The following is a 15428-nucleotide window of genomic DNA, read 5'->3' on the forward strand; positions in this document are numbered from 1 at the left end:
TGTGTTCCAGGCGGAACTTTTGGCAATGACTTTTGCAGAAGCTGTATGGACGAGGAAGAGGAAGAGGAAGAAACGGTTCTTCATCTTCTATGCACATGCCCTGCTCTAGCTCGAAAACGCAAGAATTACCTAGGAGAATACTTCTTTAACGATCTAAACGATCTAAATCATATCGGTATAATCAGCCTCAAGATTCATGTGGTACCACAATGGGCCATTAAACTGGCCTAAGTGTGTCCGTTTCCATCTTGGACAGCCACTATAACCTAACCTACCCTAATTCTTGTCATGAAAAAGTGCTTTATCAAATTAGCCGTTCGGATTCGGCATATAAGCTCTAGGTCCCCTCGATTCCTGAGAACATTACTCGCACACAGGAATGGTTGAGAGTTGTAAGTCACTAGGCCCTAGTTCTCAACGGACAGTTTTTCATATATATTTCTGACAGTTGGAAATATTTTTTACTAATTACAAAAAGCAAGACTTTTTATGATTAGACATAATTCGTCTCAAAAACGTATACACGGGCATTCATAACATTCTTCTAAATATAAAATGTTTTGACTTTCGACTTATAATCAACGTTAGACTCATTTAAAAAAAATATACTTAGTCCTTGGCTAAAATTGAGTCAAGAATTAATTCATTTATTGTAAGCTTTGTGCTTAGTTTTTCGTTGAACACGTTGCGAGTAAACAGAATTTGTTAGATATCTCACGTCATCGATCTGAAACCATTTTAAGACTAAAAAACTAATTTAATATTTGAATTGCATTGCGATGCGGGCTGGCACGATTTTTAAAGGTCATCCATATAGCCGGCTATTTGTGTATATTTGCTCTCACTTTAAATTAAACATTATATGAGCTCATATTTCTTGAATGAACTTGGTACCTTCCTCAATATAAGTTCCATATTAATCCAAAGCCAACGTGTCGTCGTCGATTTTCTTAAACAAACAACATTTTAAATTGTTGCCATTAACATTAGAGTACTTGTGATAGCCAAAGCCAACAAAATTGGATAAGCAAGTAATAAATTTAATCCAAACTCAAATATTTTTTATGTTTGGTGCTGAATTTGACGACCTTATCTTTGCGTACGCCTTAGAAATAGTGAGTACCTAGTTGAATAAATAAACTGTTTCGTCTGGTAAGTGACATAAGCAAAAATGGTTGGTATGTCATTGAACTCACTCTCTGTTTCTCTATCTCAAGTCGTCTCTACAACACTATTTGACAGTATAGGCGATATGGAAAATCAATAGACACAAGTTCCTTCTAACGTCTTTCTTAACTTGAGGTGAAATTCTATATTTACTAACGTCAGTATCTAAAATTAGTCAGGCGCAACAGATGGTCGAACCATGTGAATTGAAATGACGGCAGCATGTACAGTCAGTTAAACGCTGTCAGTATTTGGTGTGGTGTTTAAATTTCGTGGATATGACATTGAAGGCTTTATCCATTAAAAAAGTGGTGTTTATACAATGCGACAAGCTTCCGTCATCAGCCGGGATTTAGTTGCTCGACATAGAGCAGAGGTCGTATATAACGATATTTAAAGTTTATCCCCTAAACAACCTTCCCCAGGCCTGCAAGCCATACAAATCATAGACAGTGTGGCATTAGGTTTATAGTGCCATATTTTGTTTTGTTTAAATAAGAAAATTACCTACAGCATCCTATTAGTTAATAGGCGTGTGTTTGTTTTTGTAGATAAATTGAATTAAATGGATAAATTTTGGTAGAAAATCACATTAATTGGACCACTGGCACTTCATATTTTGTTTTTAGAAGTTCATTTTATCTCTTAATATGTGGAAGTACGTATGTGCGTTCCAATTAAAAAATATGAAATAATGGTTTTATTTTGTCTATTAAAAGCTTTATTCTATTTTATTCTAAAACTCATTTTATATTGTTCAATACGTGTTCTTTCATAAGGTGTTGATTTTCGGTCTTCGAATTATTCACGAAGTCACGTTCTTTTAATTCCTTTAAGAGTGAGATTTCTAATAATTCCAATGAAATATTTTACTTTTTGACCAATTTTTAAAAAACCTAGATGTGAAAACAAAGATATGTTTTTGGTTCCAAAGCAAGAAGAATTATATTTGTAATTTTATAAAAACTAATATTTTTAGGCTTAAAATTAAAATTTTCTGATTTTGAGACACACAAGAAAAACATTTTTTTAATACCTGTATAAAAATGTTTCAAAACTCCATTTTGCTGAGATTCAATACTTATTTAGTTGAACAATACGCACCTAGAGGCATTTTCTTTATTATTTATCAATTTGTCAGAAACTCTAGAGTTGACAAAAACTTAAGAGCATATCAAATCAGTTTTTCTTTACTATTTTGAATCATATATCAGCAGCTGAACTTTAAAAGTAAGCCTTCTTACCTTTTTAAAAAAATTCTCTGGTATATCTTTGAAAGATATCTATTAATTTATTTATTTATTCATTCGTCTTTCAAGTTACTATACTTTGTGGAGACTACATTAAAATCAAACATTATATTTACAAACTGACTGTGGTAAAAACATAGTGTAACAACAAATTTAATACATCTTTCCTTATATCTAATCTATTTTTATTAAAATCAATTACAAACTCTTTCGTAAAGCAAATTTTGTAAATCTCTTCTGAACCTTTTCCATCATTAAAATGCTTGATTGTGTAATAGGATTCCATATTATGCAACAATATTCAAGTAAAGGTCTTACAAGGGATACAAAAAGAGTTTTTAAAGTATAAGGTTTTTCGAATGACTTAGAAGTTCTTGAAATAAATCCCAACATGCCGTTAGCTTTTGAAATAACATTATCAATTTGGAGAAAAATTAATATTTGAGTCAACAATCACACCAAGATCCTTTTATTTGTTAACCTCATTAAGAACTGATTCTTAATTTCTCAATCAAAACATATCGGATCCTTTATTTTAGGAAACGTAACAATAGTACATTTTTAAGTATTCAAATTTAAACCGCATTTATAAAACACCACTTGGTAATATTATCAATATCCAATTGAATTTTACTAGCAACTGATGAAGAACTGACAAAACTAAAAATCTTGAAATCATCAGAGTATAAAAGACATCTAGAACTTTTAATACAATTCGGTAAATCATTTATAAATAAAATGAAAGTGGAGTGGACCAAGATGACTACCTTGTTCTACACCGACAAAATTTGGTATTTCATTTCAAAGAACATCACCAATTTTAACATATTGTCTTCGTTCAACCAAATATAGTTTCTGATCCATTTAAGGAGATTCGAGTGGAATGTTTTCATGTATCTAAAAATACGTCTTGTTTCAAGGAAAAATTAAAAATAAAGCAAAGTAGGGTTTTAAGGTTATATTTACAAAATTTCAAAACTAAAGGTGGACTATTGTTCGGTGCCGCAGAGAAACTGTTATCAAGGTTAGGGTTAGGTTAGGTTATAGTGGCTGCTCAAGATGGAACGGACACACTAAGGCCAGTTTAATGGCCCATTGTGATACCACATGAATCTTGAGGCTTATTCCTAAGCTCAATGGAACCAGTTAGAGTCCCTTACGAAACGTGATAGGCTGATTATACCGATATGATTTAGATCGTTAAAGAAGAATTCTCCTAGGTAATTCTTGCGTTTTCGAGCTAGAGCAGGGCATGTGCAGAGAAGATGAAGAACCGTTTCTTCCTCTTCCTCGTCCATACAGCTTCTGCAAAAGTCATTTGAGAATACGCCTAGTCTCGCGGCGTGCTTTCCTATTAGACAGTGTCCGGTAATGACACCTATTATCGAGCTTATATGCGATCTGCTTAGAGAGAGCAAGCACCTTGAACGTTTTAAATCCAGTGTTGGCCAGATGTTTTTTGTGGCTTGACACGTGGTTATGTTGGTCCACCACAGCGTCTTGCATTAGTAGCAGTTTACAAGTAGCAATTGGTATTCCAGTACTTGCCAAACGTGGTAGGATGGGCTGTACTGTACCGTTCCTGGCGAGTTCATCTGCCTTACAGTTACCTGGAATGTCTTTATGGCCCGGCACCCAGCATAGGTGAATATTTAACTGTTGCGCCATCTCCATTAGAGATGATCGACAGTTATGGACTGTTATAGAGTTTGTAGAGACTGAGTCCAGAGATTTGATAGCGGCCTGGCTGTCGGAGAAAATACGGATATCAGATGTTGATATCACGTTTTCTTTGAGCCAAGACAAGACTTCCTTAATCGCCAAAAGTTCCGCCTGGAACACGCTACAATGATTGGGAAGGCGGAATGAGAGACTTAATTTCAGTCGTTCAGAGTACACCGCACCACCAACCCCTTCTTTGGTCTTTGAGCCATCTGTGTAAAAGTGGATTGACTCATCCTCTAAAAATGTCCTATTCTCCCAAAAAGATCTGGTAGGTATAGAAATCTGGAAATTCCTGTCGAATTGTAGTTGGGGGATGGTGTAGTCTGTGTGCTTTGGAATTGATTCTAAGTACCTTAGAATTACGGAGTGGCCAATGTTGATGTTAGTCCACTGCGACGAAGCATTGAGGCGAATAGCAGAGCTTGCAGCTATTTGTTTACTAAATATGTCAAGAGGTGTAAGGTAGAGCAAGGTGTCCAGTGCCGCAGACGGGGTCGTGCGAAGCGATCCGCATATACATAGGCAGGCTGAACGTTGGACTTTATTTAACTTATCCCTGTTTATACCTTTCTCTAAAGCAGTCCACCATACTGCTACACCGTACGTTAAAATCGGTCTGATTACCCATGTGTATAGCCAATGCGTGATTCTGGGTTGTAAACCCCATTTATTACCAATAGCTTTTTTGCAAGAAAAGAGAGCTACAGTAGCTTTTTTGACTCTTTCCTGTACGTTGCGTTTCCAATTTAGTTTTTTGTCTAAGACAAGACCTAGGTATTTGGCCTCGTCTGAGAATTTTAATTGGATTCCTTTAATGTAAGGAGGGTTGACAAATGGAATTTTGTATCTCCTCGAAAATAAGACCAGCTCGGTTTTGTGTGTGTAACACCCAGTCCACACCGATCAGCCCAGATTATTAGTCTGTCCAAGGCATTTTGTAAGAGTTCTTTAAGGATATTAAGATTCTTTCCTGAAACTGCTATAGCAACGTCGCACACTGGGGCAGAATGCCCTAATTTGTGGCATCAAATCAGTCGTTACAGCTAGGAACCTGAAATTTTGCACGATAGCTTGGGAGACCATTCATAAGATATTTTTAAACCCGACCACTCGACACGCCTACTAAAACGCCCACTTTTTTTGAAATTTCAAAATTTGAAAATTTCAAAATTTTGAAAATTCTGCACGGTTACTTAGAGCATGATAGTTTGCACATTTAAAAAAAATGAAGACACGCCCAATAAAAACTCCTTTTTTAATTTTTTTTTTTATTAAAACGTTACAATTTGGATCATATATATACATATTTTGTACTAATTAACATTTAAGATAAATAATAGAAATACAAATTTATTCTTCTTCGTCTTCATCACTCTCATTTGCCAGATCAATGCCACTTTGATTTGGTGTGTTTGGGGATTTTAGTAAGTTGATTGCTTCCTGGGGCAGATGTTGAAGTTTTTTTTTTGGAACTCTTTGCAGACTTGTTAAAACGGGGTCCGATGACAATAGGAACAAATTAAAAATGTCTGCATTTGTGTTTTTCCGGCTATTTTTTCGGGAGTGATGTTCTCTATAATTTTTGAAGTCTTTATTGCGTGCTTCTTGAGCTTCTTCACTTAGCTGTCCTATAGGCAATAAAGCTTTTGAAATAATTTCATTTCCATGAATGAGATACTTGTGGACTGTAGGAGGCATATAGTACCAAGGATACTTAGCAACGTAATATTTCGCAGTTTCATGGGCAAATTCCCGAAATTTTTTGCAATCGACCTCATGACCACAAGCAACCACTGTCATGATAATATGCATTTTTTTTATCAAATCGACATCTAATTTTGTAATATCAGCTGAGATTTCGGCATTTTCGAAAAATCTCCTGGCGGTATTTCCGTCATTAGAATTTCCGAAACCCGAAGGCTTCTTCCCCAGTAATTGAAGTAGGTTCAATTGAGTCTCTCAAAGCTTTTCTGCATTTTTCAGCATGATTTGGGTTTATTGTCACGTCACGCATAAGCTTTGCAGCATCTATCTGCCCAGAAGCTCTCAAACCCATTTCAGCTGCGTAAGTCAACTGCGCGATAGACGTGGACTTTCTCAAAAGTTCCGTTTTCTGACGTTTTGATCTTTCTGATGATTCCTCAAACGCAACCTTTGGTCGACCACGCTTAGACTCAACAGAAAATTTAAAAAGCAAAGGTGTTTTCAGCCACGCAGTATTTGTTTTCAAGAATGTTGCTTCCTTCCGATAAGCTTTTTCCCAGCGTGATTTAAATTTCGATTTGAACTCCGTCACTTTGTCATTAATATCCTTTTTGGAAGCATCGCTGCATCGGACCCGTTTTTGAATTTCTTCCCTTAAAAACTCAATCTGACTGTCTAATCCTTTCAAATTTGAACTTTTTATTATATTATACAGCTCTTCCCTTGTAATCGACAAAGTTTTGGAAGTTGTTCGGTCTAAGAAGTAATTAAAATGAAATAAATAAAAAAAATCGATATTTTTTTCGAGAGTGACGTCACCAACAAAAAAATCAACTGTACTTAAGACTGCAAATATCTGCAAAAAAACTTTACAGATTCTAAAACTAGACAAACCACTTGTCACAAATTGATACAACACTTAACGTCATGTGACGGCCAACACATCTAAAACGCTTAGATAATTAACTAAATACAAAAATTAACACAAACAATTTTTTTTTTTTTTATTTAACCACATATTAAAAACACAAAAATAAAAAACTTCTTAAAAAAGTTTAAAAAAATCAACACACCTGAGCTTACTGATTCCATTGTATTTTTTTTTTTTTTTTATAAATTTTTTTTTGAAAATTGCACCCAATTTACTTTTGTCACTCAAAACAAAAAAAACACGTCTGGCTTCGATAAAAAAATTACCAAATGCTCCATTCTTGACGATTTGGCAAAGACCACGTGCTCCCAATTAACTGTCGCGTTCTAATTTTGTATTCTCTATCATATTTACAACGAAAATAAAACGGTAGTTTTAATCAAAGCTCAACTTTAAAATTGTATTAAATGCCAGCTTTAGTGGTGTTTTGCCCCAGTGTGCGTCGTCCGCATAGGCTATCACTCTGAAACCCTCCGCATCCAGACTAGTTAGGATTTCATTCACCACTAGGTTCCAGAGGAGAGGGGATAGAACACCACCTTGCGGTGTCCCTCTACTAACGAATCGTCTGCTAGAAGAGTTGCCCAGTTTTGAATTAATTATTCTGCTAGTAAGCATTAAATGAATTAACTCCCGAAGCGAACTCTCTACATTTAGAGATGTCAGTGCAGAAGTGATTGCAGATGTGTCCACGTTGTTAAAGGCACCTTCGATGTCAAGGAAAGCAACCATAGTGAACTCTTTATGATGGAGGGAATATTCGATGGTGCGTACTAAAGTGTGTAACGCTGTTTCCACCGATTTACCCTTACAGTAGGCATGTTGAGACGAAGACCTTGTGGATATGTTGTATTTGAACTTGAACGTGTAAAGCTGTTGCAAGTTTCGGTAAGAGAACTACTAGGAAAGTGAGTGTCCAATAGTAGGTTCAGCGATTCATTACTTGAATTAGTCCAGGAGCCGTCTGCATTTTTCAAGCAGCTTGGCATAGCTGGATTAGTTGAAAGAATTTTCCGTAACCTAGAGGCTTCAAAAGTTTCTTCTATCATGCCACAGAAAGATCGCCAAGAAGATCGCTTGGATTTCCTTAGTGCCTTCTTGTAGATTCTTAGGGATTCTTTGTAGGAGTCCCAATGAGAGGCTAGTCTTGCAGCTTTGGCCCGGTTGAAAAGTTATCAAGCAACAATAAATTATTTAACACATCAACTGTCGATTAATAAAGTCCACCAACATTAATGATAGAATTGAAAATATTAGATTATGTTTCATTATAATCTAAGCCCAAATCAAATCGATTAGAAAAACAAAGCAAAGTTATACAAATATCTTCTAATTTTTCAGAAAAAATACCATTGTAAGAAATACTGCAAGGAATTCCAATTGATTTTCTTTTAGTATTTAGAAATGACCAAAAACACTTCGGATTACTTTTTATTTTCGACTCAAGGGACCAAATATATTGTTTATAAGTAAATCTTCTTAAGAATTCTTTCCTAGATCTAATAATTTGTTCACGAAAACAATCCAAAATCTTAATCTTTTACGAAGTTTAGCTCCGAAATTTATTAAACTAGACAAACTTTTATTAAACCAAATCGGTCTTTGTGAGTTATTGAATTTATTAAAGGAACAAAATTAGCTATAGCATCATCTAATATGTTTCAAAACATATTTATATTACAACTTTAAGCTCATTTCTTGTCGAAGTTCTAAAAATAAACTGTAAGTTCTAGGAGTTTAAGATCTCGATTGAATGGAGCAGCACATTCTTCTAGCTGTTTTTGTAGCACCTTTTAGCCAATTCTAACATTTTTCAATCAAAATTAAGAAGATCTATCAATCTTTGAAGTGAAAAACAAACAGTCCAGGTTTGGAAAACCGTACACAATCACTTCTAACATGAGTCTCTATTACATATTGAACATTTATAATTATTACACCAAAATCTTCTATAGCACATTAAATGCAAATGTGATCTGAAATGTATGTACCTTTGGAGAAAGGAAAAAGCAATGTAGAGTTCTGATATCCTGGGCCCTATAATCCTATTAATTAAAAACATCCGCATATCCACTTGTAAATCAAAGTTCTAATGATTAATGGCTGAATCACAAAAACGCTTCAGCTTCGGCTTCACCTGACGTTTACGAGTTCAGCCATAGGAATTCAATGCATGCTATCACAATGGAGCTTCGAACTCACGTTTCGTTTGACAATCGTAAGGAAAAGAACGTAATGTAACGTAATGTGACTCCAAACGGAAGCTCTAGTTCAAATATCTGAACATTTGCTTTGTTTGACAGCTCAACAGCTGTAAAAAAATGTCAACGATCAAAATATTTTCTCTTTGGCGGGATAAAATAATAGAAATGTCATTCAAAGCAACCTCGAAGCAAGTCCACCTTAACGCAGACGAAGCCGAAGCTGAACCGTGTTTGTGATTCAGCCATAAGATCATTATGAAATAAGAAATGAGTTTGAACATAACCAAGTTATATTTTTTCAACAAACCGAGTTTAAAAGAGATTAGAAATTTGCCAAAAACAAAAATTCTGGTGGTTTGTGCTGACAAAAACAAAAAGGTCATGACCCAAAAAAGCAAGGAGTTGTTAAAAGTGGTATTTTCCGTAGAGAAAGTAGATTACCTTGTTGCAAATGCTCTGCTAAATAGCCCGTTTTATTTAAAAACAAAATAATTGACTACATAGAGAAAGGTAATAAGGTTTGAAGATATTGCCAAATAAAGACAAATCATAATAATACAAAATCGGTAAATAAAACCACTTCAGATTGATTACTGGGAATATTTTCAACTGTCTTCTTTCAACGGACAAGAATTCCTCATCTTCGCTTCCAGAACCAGAAAATAGATTATTTTCTCATGTTATTTTTAAAATATTTATCTGTCAGTTAGCTCTTTCAACATCTATTTCTTTAACTGTCAATTTTAGGTGAAGAAACAAAAAATCACACGTTAAGAGTAAAAATACTTAAGTTGAGTTGAAATTGTTGTGAGAAAAACGGCTCTTAGTGAGTTTTAACTTTGGATCAATAATGTGCACACATTGCTTGCCAAAAGTACAGCATTTTTCATTAAAATACTAGTACCTATACAATTTTAAAAAGAAATTGATAGATGTTTATTTTATTTTTGGAAGATTGAGAGGGGGGAGGGTATGCAATATGCAAAGAAAAGGTAATCAACCAAGTATTGCAGACTTTAAAAAAAAACCTGAACATCGAAAAATGTTGGTGATAATCTTTGCCCCGATTTCGATACAATTAAAGGAAAAAAACTAACTTTAACTTAGGTTTTCCGAGTTCAATTCCCACGAAAAGCTACTTGACTCACTGTACTGATTACATACTCTTTGTCTATTTATAAGCAAACATTTACACACCACAACGCCAACATCTGACAGATAACACATGAAAACCGATTTGACAGATATAAAACGTCATAATCGTATCTATTGAATTTCCACTGTTCTCTGTTTATATTATTTTCATTTTTGAATTACATTTATTATTCTCTTTTTCCATTTATAACCTCAGCCAATCGTTTAAAGTTTAAACCTTAAACAAAACAAACAAAAGCTTTTTATAGCATTCGACACTGACAGCGACATCTACATCGACATAATATGATGTGATAACACAGCACCCCCATTCGAAGTCTTTTGTGTGGGTGTGTGATGTGAATAGTGACAGTAACGCAAAATAAAAACAAAAACAACAACAAACGCGAAAATGAAAACGAAAACGAAAAAACAACAACATAGATTATGCTAGCAACAGCAAGCGATTTTATCTGTCCGCTCACTGCTGTCTTTAAGCTTGTTAATGGTCTCCGCAGTCATATGAGATAGAGTATCTCATTGAATAATTGTGAATAGAATAAAAAAGAATCATATGCATACAGATATCGATGTACGTATAGACTGCTTGGACCTTGACACTCTATGGTGTGTTTTCTGTCCTTTTGTTTGGAGTTCTTTCCAATGCTTCTAAGATGTCAATTAACTTATAAACACTTGAGAACCACCTACGACATCATCATACAAAAAGATGTTTGATTTTGAGATAGAATTGAATATTTTATTTGAAATATGGATTTTTCCCTACCGAATTTTAGATTTTGTTATTTTTAATCCAAGACGAATTTTATTGTTGCCGAACAAAAATAAACTGTCAGAATTTTTACTCCACTATGCACTTTTTTAACCGCACTGCGCGGAATCCAGAACTCGAACTCGTTACTCAACGACGACGACGATGACGAGTTTATTTGAAAAATCGATAATAATACTTCAAGATACTTTTCTTTAACTTTAAGATAGGTACACACAATTCCCAACGACCGATCGCTTCCACGCTCGAACAGTGACTAATTCGCGTCGCGTATGACAATCTACAAAAATGTCAGCTGTATATTTTGTATTTGAAATAGTTCCGCTGCGGCAGCGGTACGAATGAAATATAAAAATTTTAAAATATATATTACTTATTGTACACTCTCGGTCTCAATTGTATTAAAAGGCTTAAAGAACTTTGAAGCTTTTAAAATTCTTCTATCTATCGGGGATCGCAGTTGGTAGTGACTTTGGATCAAATTGTTTGACCGAGAATAAGTCAAAAGTTGGCTTTCGATCGGTTTTGTGTCATTCTCAGATAGTTGTAGATCTGTGGGATTTGATATACCGGGATTATGTAATCTATCTATTACCATAATCGCAGCACAGTATTATGTGATAAGAAATTCGATTTTTATTATCTTCATAAGCACGCTATGTATATTATGGGTAAAGTATATGAACGTGTTTAAAAAGTATCTAAAGTAGGTAGCTTATAGAACTACTTGTTATCCATCATCGTCGTCGTGGGGTAATCTGTCTGTTTAATTCTACTTCTATTTCTATTTTTACGTCACACTACAGTGGGAAGGAATTATTTTAAAATTGAAAGTAAATAAATATTATATGCTTATAGTTACTTAAATGTGTCTGCTTAAAGATAATAACTACGTCAAATATCTGAAAGTTGAGAAACTTAAATTTAAAGCAGTTACAGAATTTTTGATTTTATAGGGTTTTTCATAGAGTGGTTTTATTTTTGACATTTAACAGCCTCATTTTGTTATTGAAATTTATAATATCAAACTGACAGCCCAAAATCCATAAAAACAGTGAAACGTTTAATGTAGATAGGGTTTCAACAATCATTCTCAACTTTAAATGCTTCCATTCTACGTATATGAACTAAATTATAGGGAAAGTGAACCTCTTCACTAAAGAGGTTTGTAGATGAAAATCCGAATCATTTTGATGTATTTTAAGTAAAGATCCGATGTTGCTGGTGATAAATCATCGCTTATGTTCTTGTGCTAGCTAATCTTTAAAAGGCTTTAATTCTTAGGTAAAATAAGGTTTTATGTTGTTTTTCGAATGGAAACTGCCAAATTCTAGATTAATAAAGTTTAACTTATTTAAGTGTAAATTTTTCTCGTTTTGTCTAAGATATTGATTTTGTTTAAATATTGCTTTTCTTTTATTATTTATCATTAAACATACTTGCGTTCTTATCATTGGACATTATATAAATTCTTATCAGAAAAATATTTGTTATCGAATTTTACAATTTTCTAAATTCATATATTTCAATCCTGTGCGCAACAGTCCGTTTGAGAACTAGGGCCTAGTGACTGACAACCAATCCTGTGTGTGAGTACTGTTGTCAGGGATGGAAGGGACCTACAGTTTTAAGTCGAATCCGAACGGCAAATTTGAGAAAGCACTTTGCATGACAAGAATTACACTTGGAGAATTTGGCAATTCCTCGCAAGAGGCAGTACCCGTGAATAAAACTTTAGGTGGCATAGGCAGGGATCGAACCCAAGACCTCACGCATGACAGTCCATCACACTAACCCTCATGCCAATACAAATGTATTAATTATATAAAAAATCGAAACAAGAATTCTGAAAAAGGTTGATTTTGGAGCTATTATCTTTTTGGTAACACTGGTTTAAACAGCTGACGCACGTTTCGTGTTTTTCACTGTCAAACATCTTTAATTTGGGCTATATTTTAACCGTGAACCGTCTCAAACGAACAACGTGCTCTGCAAAGAAAGTTAATCACGCGCTTCTTTTATTTTATGGTCAGTTTAATCGACCCACGGAAGGAGCTATTCGGACTATTTTGTGACTAAATTTCAAACTAAATTTACATTGTTGGACATTAAACGACCCACACGCTTAAGTAGAGCGCAAACTGAAGAAAATATCGCAGCTGTATCAGCCAGTGTTAATGATGACCATCAATTATCGAATTGTCACCGTGCAAAATTTTGCGAAAGGATTTAGGTGTGATGAATTTCAAAATACAGCTGGTGCAAGAATTGAGGCCGAACGACCTACTGCAAAGTAAAATTTTTGGTGAATGGGCTGTTGGAAAATTGGCAGAAGATCCTCTTTTTTACCGAAACAATTTGTTCAGCGACGAAGCTCATTTTTGTCTCAATGGGTACGGAAATAAGGAGACTCGTTGATTTTGGAGTGAATATCAGCCAGAAGTATTGCAAGAGCTACCAATGCATCAAGAAAAAGTCACAGTTTGGTGCAGTTTATAGGCTGGTAGCATCAGTGGACCATACTTCTTCAAAAATGATGCGAATCGTAACGTAACTAATGCGAGATGATATGCAACTTTGTTTTGCCCAAATTGCAAGAGCTTAACTTGCATGACATGTGGTTTCAACAAGACGTTGCCACATGTCACCTAGTTCGGTGAACATTTTATTTCAAGTTCGGGACCGGTCAATTGGCCGCCTATATCATGCGATTTATCGTCTTTAGACTATTTTTTTTGAAGCTATGTTAAAGCTCATGTCTATACAGACAAGCCCGCTTGAATTGAAGTATTGGAAGACAACATTGAAGCATTTATTCGTGCGATACCGGTCGAAATGTTGGAAAGAGTATGCTAACATTGGACAAAGCGGATTGAAAATTGGAGGTTCAGGTCAACATAAAATGAAGATTATTTTATCACATCAAATTATATGGACCGTGCTATTAATTGAAATAAAGATTTCATGCATTTTTCTGAATTGTATGTTTTTTTTTTAACTTTTCTATAGCTTTTGAAAAATGACCCTGATCAAAACACCAGTCTATGGAGAAGATATTAAAAGATGATCAGTCCGAAACCAAAGGCAAAATCAACTGTCAACAGAGTACCTATAAAAGCAAGATTCAACAGCATTCTAAGTTTCTCAAGATTTCCCACTTAGCGTACTTCGAAGTTTTACTTAATTTCGAATAGTTTCCCCGAAGATTCATCACTAAAACATTTCATTTTTCTACTGAAATTCAACATATCAATCTATCTGGATGTATAGTTGGAGATATTCTTTTACGTACAGAAGTAATATCTTCTTCCTTAGATCATACAACACTGGCTGTATCACAAAATGAAGATAAAGAACTTCAATACAATACCACGTTACTCGATGGAACCATAGAATAAATACTTGGAGCATGTACTTTTTTATTGTGATTCAGATAAGGAAATACCTTTTGTTGCCAAATCTTGTGGTAGTGAGCATTTTGATCAACTACAACACCTGAGCCACCCTGCAGTCAAAGCTTGTACCGAACTAGCTGACAATAGTTTCAATTGGCTGTCAATGATCAAAGGTTGTAATAATTGGGTCCGATCTTGTATGTTTAATATCTCGCTCCATATATAAGGGAACTTTGCAATATCATTGGAACCCCTTCCTCGATAGTTCTTAAATTTTACAATCTCTCCAATTTATCACTGCCGAATCTTTCTTTAAGCCATTTCTATAGGAAATTGGATTGGCTGTCCACAAAAAAAGACCATAGAAACAGGATCTATTTCCATAAAACTCCATTATACGATGAGTACTTCCCCATCATTATAAAAAATGAATAAACGCAAACAGAACTTGTTTATGGAAGAAAACTTCGGCTTCCTGGAGAACTTCTCATATATAATCGTTACAAAATCGAATAATTAAAGATCCAACAAACTTTCCTTATCGACTTCGGAAACACATTCACGTTTACAATCAAATGCAGCATCAAGACAACCTGAAGCATTCGTTTGCAAAGAACAAGAAACCTGTCGTTTTGCTTTCCTTAGAGTAGGACGTGTTTGTAAATCTTTCCAACCCCTTTCCACAGAACTGTGCGAAATCCTTGCTCGTGGTCAAAAGACCGTAATGGTTAAGTAATGAAAGTACCAATCGATCGAATTAAAATAGCTTACAATTTTGAAGAAGATGCATCGCGTTCAACCAAACTTATAGCTTCACCAAAATTACCAAATTCTTATATTAATGAACAATTTCGACAACTCGTTCAGGAGGAAAAATATAAGCCTTCTCGTTTTTGGCGTTCCTTAGGGTAGAAAAGAATGTCCATTACTTTTTATTTTATTAATCAAATTAAAGTATGTTAGTTTTGTGTCTTTTTATGTGCTGTTATATTGAATTATAAAGTCTGTATCAAATTGCATGATATACCTACTTTTAGAAAGTACGCATCTGATATTGGTTCAATTAGATCCATGTAATTTCTGTGAAAAAATGTTATCAATTCTTTAAATATTTTAATACCTCTT

The 15428-nt window shown here is 34.5% G+C and overlaps 1 protein-coding gene across 1 annotated transcript in view; it reads right to left on the reverse strand.

Moving 5' to 3' along the window:
• LOC129939608 (long-chain fatty acid transport protein 4) overlaps window positions 1-11167 on the reverse strand; it is a 30409-nt gene extending 19242 nt beyond the window's left edge. The window contains exon 1 of the mRNA XM_056047682.1: window positions 10903-11167. The gene's annotated coding sequence lies outside the window, so the exon portion shown is untranslated. The remainder of the gene's footprint in view (window positions 1-10902) is intronic.
• Between the last annotated feature and the right edge of the window lie 4261 nt (window positions 11168-15428).

This window comes from Eupeodes corollae, chromosome 1, assembly GCF_945859685.1.
Source record: "Eupeodes corollae chromosome 1, idEupCoro1.1, whole genome shotgun sequence".
In the NCBI taxonomy this organism is placed as follows: Eukaryota; Metazoa; Arthropoda; class Insecta; order Diptera; family Syrphidae; genus Eupeodes; species Eupeodes corollae.